General features: G+C 39.5%; 1 long non-coding RNA gene across 2 annotated transcripts; it reads right to left on the reverse strand.

Annotated features, from left to right (window-relative positions):
* Nucleotides 1–215: 215 nt before the first annotated feature.
* LOC118801016 lies at nt 216–12,232 on the reverse strand. Of its 2 annotated transcripts, XR_005006428.1 has the most exons (4): nt 5,257–6,264; nt 3,609–3,730; nt 944–1,011; nt 216–727 (listed from the first exon to the last, which is right to left on the reverse strand). It is a non-coding gene; the product is annotated as an uncharacterized LOC118801016 (long non-coding RNA). The 2 variants fall into 2 exon arrangements; XR_005006427.1 differs by lacking the exons at nt 3,609–3,730; nt 5,257–6,264 and adding an exon at nt 9,337–12,232.
* Between the last annotated feature and the right edge of the window lie 231 nt (nt 12,233–12,463).

Below are 12,463 nucleotides of genomic sequence, written 5' to 3' on the forward strand. Positions count from 1 at the left end.
TTTTGTTTAACTGAGGTAAGAGTTACAGCCGGGGCGCTCAATCCTGCTCCTGAAGATCCATCACTCTGAAAAGCTCACATCCAACTCACCTGGCTCTAATATTCAGATGTGCCTGGAGGCCCTGATTACCTGGATCAGGTGTGTCAGATCAGGGTTGGAGCTGAACTCTGCTCAGTCCTGGCCTCCCAATTGAAAAAAAAAGTCATGGAATTTAATTTGATCTCTGTCCAGGGAACCAACTTGTTACCTCATTAAAATGTACATTTATAATTAAGTTTAGTTCTCCTAGTCTAATATACAGCAAATCAAAGTCTGCAGAAATATCTAGAAATGTCAGGCAGGATGGACTGATGTCAAACTGAATGCTACAAAAGTTGAACATGAGTTTCATTTAAATGATAATTTACAAAGTAATCAGTGAAGTGCTGTTCCTAAACCACTGTCTCTCTTCATGATACCTCAGCTGATCATGTTGTTCACTGTGTTATATATTAGAATTTGTACACAAAACAACAAATGTATTCAAATTTCTTAGATTTTTTCTACATAAATTCCTTGATAAGTGCTAAGTGATTGTGGATGAGTGAGTTTCTGGCAGTAGAATGTGAGGACATTCTGCTGGTTTCCTCTAATCAGCAGGACGGGGCAGTGCAGTCCACAGCTCAGTGTGTCCAGTCAAGCCATGTAGACAGAGCCGAGGAAGCAGCCCTGAGGGACAGGTCACGACCTGACACAGACAGACACACAGACACACAGCTTCGAAGCACGGCTTCTGCTCTTTGATCTTCATTAGTTATGGGATTAACTTCATGAGAACAACTGAGCCTGACTGAGGAATTTCAAACAATATTTGAATTTGCACTGTTTGGTTTTGAGCTGAATATTGAACAGAATCCTTATAAAGCTCAGCTGTTAATGAGTATGAACTGGGATCAGGACTCACAGTAAGACCAGAGCAGCGTGTTTGGAATTCCTCCTGATGATCTCCTTCAGCCTCACCTTTCTCTCAGACTGTAAGACAGAAAGTCCACAAGGAGAGCAACGTTCGAATGAGGGGAAAGTACTGATAACCATGTTGGTGCTTGCTCTCTCGTATGGAGAGGAACAAACTGAAAAGCAGTTACTGTTATTTTTCCGTAGTGACGTGCAGAATACGAGCCAAATGAAAAACAAACCCTCTAAAACAAAAGGCTTCACTATATTGCTTTCCTCCGTTAAATCAGTGTAACAGAGCGTTTACTGCATTTCACTGTTTTTGTTGCTTTTCAATGAAGCAAATATGTTTGACAAAAAAGAAGTTGAGTGACGTGAAAACTGTCGAACAGAGGTTTCGTTTTTCATTTTGGCTCAGATATACAGTGACCAACAAGAGCCTATTCATAGTTGGGGTGGGAATCCATGGCACCTCACGATTTGATTCGACTACAATTCGGAGGCCTGTGATGCGATTATAAAACGATTATGGATGCATCTTTTTTTTCTATACAGGATTTTTTTCTCACTGTGTGATGACTTGGTATTTTTAAAGTATTTGTAATGATCTATAATGAATTTACTCCCAATATCTTTTATTAATAAATCAAATGGAAGTGATGTGGCAAGTTCATTGGAAGGTTCTCATTCACTGCTTTTGTTTAGGGGTGGGGGGGCGGGGGGGGGTCACTGTGTCAGTAAAATATCTGTGAGATGGGACGCTTGCTACATAGCGCAAAAGCCCTGTTTTTCAACGAACCAGCGTACAGACTGCAGGTCACTTAGCAACACAGTCTCTCCGAGCTAGTAGCGAACGAAAAGGCAGAGAGAGATTTAGCAAAGACGAACATCTGGAGACAAATGGACTTATTCCCGTTTATAAGCGGCACAGTTGGTTTCCTGGAACATTAAATCTGAAAGACTGTCAAACACTAAAAGTTGCGAAAATGAAGTCACTTCTCTTTCGAATTCGACCATTGCTGGAATTGTTGTTGTTATGTGCCGCCACAGACTGTCCGGGCTCTGCACTTCCCCACTTCCAAGTTCCGCTTTTTACGTTCAGTGACCATTATGGTATGAATTAAATATTTAGCAAATCGATTTTTGAAGTTTATGAACAGATTCAGAATCGTCCACGTCCGCATGGCGATGCATCTAAGAAACGATTTTTCCCTGCACCCCTAATATATATATTTATATATGCATATATATATGTATATATATATACATATATATATATATATATATATATATATATATATATATATATAATTAAAAGTACGATTGAAAACACTTTTATAAGAACGAATACACAGAGCTACATTTCACAAACGCACTGTAAACACAGGAAACGCTTTTATCAGAACGACTACACAGAGCTACATTTCACAAACCCACTGTAAATACAGAAAAAGCTTTTATCAGAACGACTACACAGGAGCTACATTTCACAAACCCACTGTAAATACAGAAAACGCTTTTATCAGAACGACTACACAGAGCTACATTTACAAACGCACTGTAAACACAGAAAAAGCTTTTATCAGAACGACTACACAGAAGCTACATTTCACAAACGCACTGTAAATACAGAAAACGCTTTTATCAGAATGACTACACAGAGCTACATTTCACAAACGCACTGTAAACACAGGAAACGCTTTCATCAGAACGACTACACAGAGCTACATTTCACAAATACCACAAAACACAATGGAGGTGAGCCACAACACAACGGTGATGTTCACGGTTAACCTGGCTGGCTAGTTTCCTATAGTTGACGAGAGGCCACTGTTCAGTAATATTGTCACCATACAGATGAGGAATTAAATTCACTTTGTTGTGTCAGACACAGAAACATTTATCCAGCACATTCATGTATTTCGTGTACCTGAACAAGAGCAGCATCTCTCTGTAACTAAAGCCTCGGGTTCACTACACGACTTTTAAAGTCTTAACAGATTATAAAAAGATTGGGCGTCTCACACTGTCAGACTGGTTTTTGCAGATTTTCTTGGGCGACTGAAATATTGGGGATCCACACTTTTAACTTTTAAGCTGCTGCTGAACTGAACGGAGCTCACTGATCTTACGATTACTGATTTCTCTGCCGTTTGCAGAGACAGTAAGGAAGCAGCACGTAAACGTTTAAGTGAGGATTAATGATTTAAAAATGTGATCAGTTGGTATTTTTAGAGTTTTAAATGCACATAAACTTTTGTGCTTTAAACTCAGCTCATTAAAAAGATTTGCTCCACTCGTGAGAGACTTTTCTCCATTTTTATTTGTTTACTTGCTGTATTTTCTTCTTTCGCGCTCTCAGTTTTCAGTGGCTGTTGCAGGAATCTGTTCACATTGAGTCGTTGATCAGTTTACACTAGATTATACTCAGAGTCGGGTTAAAACATCAGATATGTTGGTCTGAAATGCAGCAAATCTGAGTCTGAGATATCTTCCACCCTCGTAAATGAAGTCATAATAATAAAAAGTCACTGTTTTATTTACGATTTTGTTTAACTGAGGTAAGAATTACAGTCGAGGCGCTCAGTCCTGCTCCTGGAGATCCATCACTCTGAAAAGCTCACATCCACCTCACCTGGCTCTAATATTCAGATGTGCCTGGAGGCCTTGATTACCTGGATCAGGTGTGTCAGATCAGGGTTGGAGCTGAACTCTGCAGGGTGGCAGATCTCCGGAACTGGAACTGGACATCTCTGAGATACACTAGTGCAGAGGTGCCCAGTCCTGGCCTCCCACCCTAAACAGTTCAGACCCAAAACACAGACATTCAGATTCCCCTCCAGGCCTTCATTAACTGGATCAGGTGTGTTTCATTACAGTCTTAAAAACATGCTTCTTCAAGGGTTCTTTAGAAAAGGCAATGGTTCTGTTTAGAACCATGAGTTCTACATAGAACCATACACAACACATTCTCCATCAATCTGAAGAACCATTTTGCCAAGCAGAGAACCATTTAAACAAGCAAAATATTCTATATACACTCTTAAAAAAAGACGGTTCTTCAAGGGTTCCTTAGTAAACACAGTGGTTTTATAAAGAACCATTAACTTTTAAAGAACTATTTGCATGCTTAATGGTTCTTCAGACTGATGGAGAATGTATCACGTAATTTTCCACAATAAGAATAAATTATCGTCATATTGTCCACCCCTAGGTCAGCTGGTAGCTAACAAGCTCCTCCCATAATATTCAGAGACAGGCGTTTACATCTCACCATCGAGCTGCTCTGGCTGAGCACAAAAGAGTGGAGAAAAAAGTATACGTTCATGAAACAACACCTAATTTTATTTAAAATGAAGCAAAACTCATTCATTTATCTTCTGCACTGTATTTACAGACGTATAGTAAATATACCACAAAAATCATTCATTCATTTTACAGTCATTCACTGAACGCCTGAATTTATGTCAGAGATGTCAGACTGCAGTCCTGCCTGGCACTGAAGAGTTTAGCACCTCATTTAACTCACCTGATTCAACTCAGCACCTAATCAGCAAGAGCTCCAAATTCAGAGAGTGAGGAGAGGGGAACCAGCACGGCTGTAATCATATATTCTTGTTTCTGCCTCTTCTATAGGAATAGCTCAGACATGACGTTACTAACGGAATGAAAAACGGTTCCTGTTTCCCCTCATCAGTAATGATATTATTATTCTGTATGACTGCCAGAACTTATTAACGTGTTTTCTTTTATTTGCTCTTTGTTGAAATGTGAAATACTATAAGATAATGGGAAAATAATCAGTGTGTTTACATACACTTGATAATCTGAACACAATTATTCACATGGTCACGTAACCAGCACAGTCCAATTAAATAGAACCTAAATAGAACCACCTACAGCACCATTCTCCATCAGTCTGAAAAACCCTTTCAAGATGCAAAGGGTTCTTTGAGTGTCCATGGTTCTATATCTGCAGAACCCCTGAAGAACCATCTTTGTTAAGAGTGTAGGAAAAGCCCTGTGCACTGTGTAATGAAGACTGACATTATCGCCTCCAATCAGAGCTCTAAGAGAGACAGTTAGGTTTGAATTGGAGCTGTTTTTCTTACAGAGCTGTCGATGAGCTCCTGTTCACTGATGTTATAATCAAGTCAGAAGTGTACAAAGGAAATTTCGACACATCCCTGCAGGCGTCTGCAAAGAAGCTGCTCATGATGATCTGACACAGCAACTTCAATAAACTGAACATTTTAAGCAAGGCACAGTTGTTCTACATAAATTCCTTGATAAGTGCTAAGTGATTGTGGATGAGTGAGTTACCGGCAGTAGAAGGTGAGGACATTCTGCTGGTTTCCTCTAATCAGCAGGACAGGGCAGTGCAGTCCACAGCTCAGTGTGCCCAGTCAAGCCATGTAGAGAGAGCTGGGGCAGTCGCCCTGAGGAACAGGTCACAACCTGACACAGACAGACACACAGTAATGTGCACGGTTTCTGCTCACTGATCTTCATTAGTTATGGGATTAACTTCATGAGAACAACACTTTCATCAAAATGACGACACCTGAACTACATTTCACAAACGCACTGTAAATGCAGAAAAGTCAACAACTGAATGTCAAATCAAATAAAGTACAATTCAGTGATATTTCAACAATATTTACTGTCAGTTTTCCCTTTTTATAGCAAATCATGTGAAATAATCTGGCTCATTTTCTTCTCCAACTGCTGTGTCTCGCCACGTCCCTCCCTTGTGTGTGTGTCACTCATCTGAGACGCAGTGCGCCTTGTAATGCACAGATCTGATTGGCTGAGTAGCGTCATGTGTGATATTTACAAGCATGTAATTAGCCTGCGAGTCTCTCAGGCTGCCGTAATGACTAGAAATGTTACGCCGATAAAATTAGGACCACCCTGTTGAAATTAAATAATTATCCATAGTTTATTAGTTATAGGTCCAGGTCCACAGAGGACAGCGTCTGGGTCTGAACTCGGACCGCGGTCCGCCTATTAGTGACCTCTGCCATATATCATTCAGCGTTAATGTTGACTTCACAGATGTGCATGTCAGCCATGCCATGTGCACTAATGCACCCCTGTACCATCATGAATACTGGCTTTTTAACTGTGTGCTGATGAAATCAAGCTGAGGAAATTTTCTTTGACTGGACCTTACTGAATTTTAATTAAAGACCCCCGATATATGGTTTTGGCTAAATGTGCTGCTGTCCAGACGACATCTTTTTTCAGGGAAGGCCTTGATTATTCCAGCAAGACAATGCTAAACCACATGCTCTATTACAACAGCATGACTCTATAGTAAGAGTCCGGGTGCTAAACTGACCTGCCAGCAGTCCAGACCTGTCACCACTGAAAACATTTGGAGCACTATGAAACGAAAAATATAACAAAGAAGACCCCGAGTGTTGAAAGAAGAGATGATATAACACAGTGATAAACATGTACACATCTGATATGTTGTCTTTGCACTATTTCCAATTAAATATAGGATTTATATGATTTGCCTATTATTGTAACCACACGACACAGATCAAATTAAGAGGTTTAAATAAGGTTTAATTAAAGAGGTTTAATCCTCTTTTAATTAAAAAGTGAGCTATGAGCTTGACTGTCTAATAAAAAGAGAACATAATAAAAATAAAAGGTGATAAAAGGTGAAGCGTAATAACTGAACGAGTCTCTCCACGTTTTCTGTATTTTACAGAAGGTATTTGCAGAAGGTCAGTATCTGCAGATCTAAGATCTCGTGCTGGAACATAAAAAGACAGACACTCTGTGATGTAAGCAGTGCTTTAAGGTCATTTAGAGAGCTTTAAAATCTATCCTGAATGATACAGGCAGTCAGTGCAGCTCTTTTAAAGACGGGAGTGATCTGATCTCTCTGTTTAGCTTTTGTTAGGATGCTGCTGTGTTTTGTACGATTTGTAGAGGATATATTGTTTTTTAGGAAGTCCAGTAAGAAGATCATTACAGTGATCAACTCTGCTTGTAACAAATACATCAACAAGTTTCTCAGCGTCGCTCTGAGAGAGAAAAGGCAGAATTTTAGTGATGTTTCTCACATGATGAAAAGCTGCTTTAGTGATTGTGTTTACATGCAGATAAAACAGAGCTCAGAGTATAAGATCATAGCCAGGTAACGACCCAGACAGAGCTGTGCAGCTACAAGTACAGTCTCCAAACCTGACCCTGCACTGAGGGTTTGGACAGCTGTTCGGGACAGATGGCCGACATGTTTCTCTCTCGGCTACAGCAGCCATCTCTCAATAAACGCTGTCAAATTACAGCATAAGAAACGTCACATGCACCATAAGCCACAGGCTAAACATTACAGACACAACAGACACAACTTCACTAACGATCACGAACAACTCTGCTAGCATGTCATCACTACACTGTGTTCCAAATGATTATGTAAGTGATTTATCAGTAGGATTTCAGTATAATAAGCATTTAGGTTTTAGTTTTTCAAATTAAGTGTCTGTATTATTTCTCATACCTTTTAAGATAACTGTGATGTGGTGAGTTTTACACCCCATCACCAGCCCTAGTGACTGGTAGCATAACCATCAGAAGTATAGACATTTAAGTGAAATAAAATGTTACTCCCCTGTATTCCTTTGTTATGCATCTTTTAGGGGATGTCGGTGAGAGCTGTGGCTCCTCTTATCCCTAGTCGGATGGATCCACCAACACTCTGGTGCTGGTCCTGTAAAGAAAAGAAAACATGTTAGGAGGCTTTCATGGTCTTTATATGTAATATTTGTATATACTTACCAGTAAGACTGTCATGGGTTGCAACCAGGTGTATGTTGTTACTGTACAGTATGCGTGTGTGTGTATTAGTTATGTATCCCGGGGTTGGGGTTTGGTGTAGGCTGAGGCGGAGCTTAGAGTACAAAAGCTCCGGGCCAGCCAGAAAACGGTCTCACCTGTACTCACTACTAACCGCCCGTGTAGCTTGAGTCCAGCCTCATGGCTGTTACTCAAATCTACTTGTGAACATATAAATATATATATATACATACACATATATATATATATATATATATATATATGTATATACATATATATATATATATATATATATGCTTTCATGAGGGTATCACCATCTAACAATAACCGGCACCAATCTCAGACAGATTTGTTAATTACTTTGCCAGGTGATCTTCATTAAAGGGAATCTTACTTAAAGAGATTCTTCCACATTATTAAGCCACAGTTCTCATGCAATATGGGGAGAAAGAAAGATGAAAAGTGTGGAATAGTGGAACAAAAGGCATGAAAACGATTGATATTTCACAAAAACTGAAGAGAAATCATCAAACTGTGAAAAGATATGTGGGAAATTCAGAGCACAGGTGAATATGGTCAGATAAAGGCGTATTAAGGAAAGTTTCTGTCAGACAAATTAATTGTATTTAAAGCGCAGCTATAAAAACACCACTGTTGAGCAGCAAACAGGTATTGGAAACTGCTGGAGTCTCTAGAACCTCTCCATGCAGGATCCTCCACAGGCTGGCAGCTGTTCATAAAGCTGTATTTTGGCCACCACTAAGCAAAGCTCTCAATAAGAAACATTTGCAGTGAGCTCAGAAATACACGAAGACTAATTTTCAAACAGTTTCATTTTGCTTATGAATGCCATGCTACACTAGATGAACCAGATGGATGGAGTTCTAGATGATTTGTTCAAACAAGCCTGCAACGTCAGCAAGGAAGTTGAGGAGTGATGATTTGGGCCAGAATATTGGGAAGTGAGACGGTAGGTCCCTTTACGCTCACTGAGGGTGTTAAAATGACCTCTGCATGATATACAGAGTTCCTAACCAACCATTCTGCCATGGTATAAAAAGAAGAATCATGTCTTCCGAAATAAAATCATTTTCATGCAGGACAGTTCACCATCACATGCTGCAAAAAACACCACTGACTCCTTGGCTGCTATGAGCATAAAAAATCATGGCCACCATCCTCCCCTGACCTCAATCCTACTGAGAATCTGTGAAGCATCCTTAAAAGGAAGATCAATGAAGGTGGTCATCAGTATAGCTCAAAACAGCAGCTCTGGAAGGCAATACTGGCATCCTCAAATGAAACAGGAAGAAACTATACATGGACATAAATTCAATGGTCGACAGAGTTGTTAAAGTCATTACAAAGAAGGGCTCATATATTAAGATGTCACTTCATCTGTAAGTGTAATTTTAGGCTTAACTTGTTTTATATTTTTTTATTCTAAGGGATTTTTTTTCTCTGAGAGAACATCTGAGAAAAAGAGACCCTCGAGTGACCACTGTAAACTCATCAGAGGAGAAACTGAGTGAACTGAGGAAAGACAGCTTTAGAACTTTGATTCCCACCACAAGTTCATATCCATACCTGATTATCAGTTATTAATGATCCATTTTCAGCAGGACTGACAGCTGTGATCCCAGTGTAGTACATCAAGAGCTCCAGCTCATCCCTGAGTCACTGATCCCACTTCAGAGAGAAACACAGTGTCAAACTCTACAGTAAAACTGGCAATGTGCAACAAAACAGAAGAGACAGTACAACACAGAAGAGCAATCAATCAATCTAACACAGAAAATAATATCATACATTATGTGTATACAATATGTACTGTATTGAGTCTTGTTAACCATTCTTAAAGCTCACCTGTGTTCACAGGTATGTGGACATGAACTGATTAGACCAGAAAGCTTTTTGAAGTAATTGATCTAACTGTCTGGACAACATATACAAAATTTACAATTCAGACAAAATGAGTAGAATAACAATTACATAATTAATGAAAACACCGTTGTACTTGATTATATGTAGAAGCTCACTGGCCACTTAATTATGTACAGTTACCTTGTATCTATGCTCATTTTCCATTTAATCAGGTCCATTTAATGTGTAGGTGCACAGATTGTAGTTGATCTGTTTCTCTGCATAATTTCGTTAACCCTTTCACTTCATTCATCAATGATCAGGACCCCAACTACGACCACCAGGACCACCACAGAGTAGGTACTATTATTATTTCATTCTCAGCACTGCAGATGAGCTATTGACTCTGACTTTACATCTACAATGTGGACCAACAAGGTAGGAGTGTCTAATAGAGTGGAAAGTGAGTGGACACAGTGTTTAAAAAATTCAGCATCACTGCTGTGTCCAATACACCACCCTAATAATACATGCTCTGTGGTGGTCCTGTGGGGGTTCTGACCACTGAGGAACAGGATGAAAGGGGGCTAAAAGGTATGCAGAGAAACATACTGCAGTCTGTAAGTTAGGAGTACCTTAAAAATGGCCAGTGAATGTTTACGTATGTGTGGGAGAGAGAGACAGCACGAGAATGAACATCTGAAGCCCACCTCACTGTGCTAAATACACTCGTCCCTTAACAGGTGTGGAGGTCTCTGGTCAATTTCTTTGTTGCCTGCAGCTTGTAAAGGTGGATTCTTCACGGCTGCATCAAAAATGAAGAAAAAGTGAGCAAAATTAGTAATTAACACTCACCAGACAAAACAAAGGTGAGAATAATCCAAAAAAATAAGACAGTATGAAAACTAAATATACAAATCAACAACAAGAAAAAGAAAAGGTAAATGCGATAGAACATAAGAAGGAGCATGTCACTGTAATAACCATGTACCACAATAACCATGTACTGTTTTTCACAACAGCACACTACCTTGAAAGATCTTACTTTTATGCAACCGTTTTGCAAAGTAAAGAAAAAAGCAAGGCATATGAGCTCCAGCTTGAAATACATCTGAAAATCTATAATATTGGCAACATTTCATGCTACAATATGTAGTACAATACAGAATGAAATATGTACTAATAATATGAAGAGCAATACTATAAACAACACTGTAAGTGAAGCACCTGGGACAAGCTGTAAGTCCTGATCAGTCGAGAACCAGATGGATATTTGTAGGAAGAGAGAACATTCTAACTTCAACAACTGAAACAGATACAGGCAGATTTCTGTTGACTAACTAAACCTGTACAAGCATTCAAGCTTCTCAAACCCAGTAAAGACGATGTTCCATACCTCAAAAATAGAAACACTTTTTGTTCCTGACCTCTTCTGGGCCCACGGGCCAGTCTGGTCTGCGACACAGTCCTATTCGGCCCCCGAAAATATTTTAATTTTCCATTGTTTCACCCTGAGATGCACTACAGTGCCCAGCATGCACTGCAACGTTGTGTGCATTCTGACCCTCTTCCCCCAACAACAATCTATGGGCCACTGGTTACACAAAAAGAAAAGGTGCCTGGTGTCTAGTTTAAGCAAACAGGCGGTCCCTAAACCAATTAAAATGTATTTTAATTTAGCATTAATTTTATTAAGTATTCAATGCCTATTTTGCTGTTGCAGTTTTGGCAAAATGTTAAGTAAAAATGAAATAAAACCACAGCTGGCCCACAGATTTGCTGGGATTTTTTAATATGGCCCTTTCAGTGGTTAAATTTGACACCACTGGCTTTAGATGGTCAGTGAGGAGCAGATGGACAAAGTGCACAACTTTTTAATTGCTGTGTAAGACAAGTGTTACGATCTTGAGTAAAAGCAGAAAAACTCTTAAATATTACTTGTGTAGATGTTTTCAGTCAACATTTGTGCTTGAGTTCTTCTTTTTAAACTATATATAACTCTCAGAAGGAAAAGTTATTATAGAAAATATGTAAATGTGGACGAAGATTTTCTGCTAAGGAGACTTTGCTACAGATATGAACAGTTAACTCTGATGTCTGCAGCCACACAGGACTCAATTTTTATGGACACTTCCCAAATGCACTCTGCGCTCAGTTAAGTACCCCCTGCCCTCCACCCTCCCCTTCATGACCTTTATGATATAAGCCTATATATAATGATATTTGGTTGAACCTCAAAGCAGAAACATGAACAGAAGAGAGACAAATATTTAGTCTAATACAGAATTTCAGGTCACTTAATTAGTTAGCATCTAGTTACCAAATCGCAGTTTTTACCCTGCTAACGCACCAGCACCAGTTTATTAAAAACTGAATAGAAATTCGACACCGTTCCACAAGTTAAAAATGGTGTTTCTCTAAAAAACAACCTGTTGTCTTGTTATTTTGTGAGAGCAAACACTCACCTGAAAGAGGAGACTCGCTAGTCTAGCTAACGTTACCACAGCAGATAATAGCGAGCTAACTGACTGTTAGCAAGTGATGCTCATTTTCATTTTAACACATGAAGAGTTCAACACTAACAAATCATAGGATTAGGTTTGAGTAAATGTCTGACTGAAAAAAACTGTTAGTACATCAAATAAAACAAGCATTTACTTACCAGACGCGTTTTGAAGCTTTCCGAAGTTTCCAGAAGCTGCTCTAAGCGCGCGCTTCCCGCCTCTGCGGTGGAGCGTTGATGACGGTTCGGACCTCAATACAGGTAGAATCTGCCTCAATACAGGTGGAATCTGCCTCAGTACGGATATAATCTGCCCCAATACGGGTAGAATCTGCCTCGGTACAAGTG

Source organism: Colossoma macropomum, unplaced genomic scaffold (genome assembly GCF_904425465.1).
Source record: "Colossoma macropomum unplaced genomic scaffold, Colossoma_macropomum, whole genome shotgun sequence".
NCBI lineage: Eukaryota > Metazoa > Chordata > Actinopteri > Characiformes > Serrasalmidae > Colossoma > Colossoma macropomum.